Consider the following 1,583-nt stretch of genomic DNA (forward strand, 5'->3'; position numbering starts at 1 on the left):
CACCCCGGTCTGCCAATCCAGGGGAACTTCCCCCGATGTCCACGCAACATTACAGAGTCGCGTAAGCCAACACAACCCTACAACATCCAGAGCCTTAAGGAATTCTGAGCGGATCTCATCCACCCCTGGGGCCCTGCCACCGAGGAGCTTTTTAATCACCTCGGTGACCTCAGCACCAGAGATTGGAGGGCCCGACCCAGAGTCCCCAGGCTCCGCTTCCTCAGTGGAAGACGTGCCGGTGGGATTGAGGAGGTCTTCAAAGTATTCCGCCCACCGACCCACAACATCCCGAGTTGAGGTCAGCAGCACACCACTCCCACTATAAACAGTGTTGGTGGCATACCGCTTCCCCCCCCCCCCCTGAGATGCCGGATTGTGGACCAGAAACGTCTCGAAGCCGTGCGGAAGTCGTTCTCCATGGCCTCTCCGAACTCCTCCCATGCCCGAGTTTTTGCCTCAGCAACCACTCGAGCCCATGTCGCTTGGACTGCCGGTACCCATCAGCTGCTTCCGGGGTCCCACAGGCCAAAAAGGCCCGATAGGACTCCTTCTTCAGCCTGACAGCATCCCTCACCGACGGTGTCCACCATCGGGTTCGAGGGTTGCCGCCACGACAGGCACCGACAACCTTGCAGCCGCAGCTCTGGTAAGCCGCCTCGACAATAGAGGCACGAAACATGGTCCACTCAGACTCAATGTCCCCCACCTCCCTTGGAACATGTTCAAAGTTCTCCTGGAGGTGGGAGTTTAAACTCCGTCTCACAGGAGACTCTGCCAGACATTCCCAGCAAACCCTCACAATACGTTTGGGCCTACCAGGTCTGACCGGCATCCTCCCCCACCATCGGAGCCAACTCACCACCAGGTAGTGATCGGTTGACAGCTCCGCCCCTCTCTTCACCCGAGTGTCCAAGACATGTGGCCGCAGATCAGATGAGATGATGACAAAGTCGATCATCGAACTGCGGCCTAGGGTGTCCTGGTGCCAAGAGCACATATGGACACTCTTATGCTTGAACAAGGTGTTCGTTATTGACAATCCATGACGAGCACAGAAGTCCAACAACAGAACACCACTCTGGTTCAGATCAGGGGGGCCGTTCCTCCAAACCAGACCCCTCCAGGTCTCACTGTCATTGCCCACATGAGCATTGAAGTCCCCCAGCTGAACAAGGGAGTCCCCAGAAGGTGCACTTTCCAGTACCCCCTCTAAGGACTCCAGAAAGGGTGGATAATCTGAACTGCCGTTTGGTGCATAAGCACAAACGACAGTCAGAACCCGTCCCCCAACACGTAGGCGGAGAAAGGCCACCCTCTCATTCACCAGGGTGAACCCCAATACACAGGCACCAAGTTGGGGGGCAATTAGTACGCCCACGCCTGCTCGGCGCCTCTCACCAGGGGCAACTCCAGAGTGGAAGAGTGTCCAGCCCCTCTCAAGGAAACTGGTTCCAGAGCCCGAGCCATGCGTAGAGGTGAGTCCGACTATTTCTAGCCGGAACCTCTCAGCCTCACACACCAGCTCAGGCTCCTTCCCCACCAGTGAGGTGACATTCCACGTCCCAATAGCCAGCTTCTGTAGC

The sequence above is a fragment of the Nematolebias whitei genome, chromosome 10 (genome assembly GCF_014905685.2).
Source record: "Nematolebias whitei isolate Nwh7 chromosome 10, NemWhi1, whole genome shotgun sequence".
Taxonomy (NCBI): Eukaryota; Metazoa; Chordata; class Actinopteri; order Cyprinodontiformes; family Rivulidae; genus Nematolebias; species Nematolebias whitei.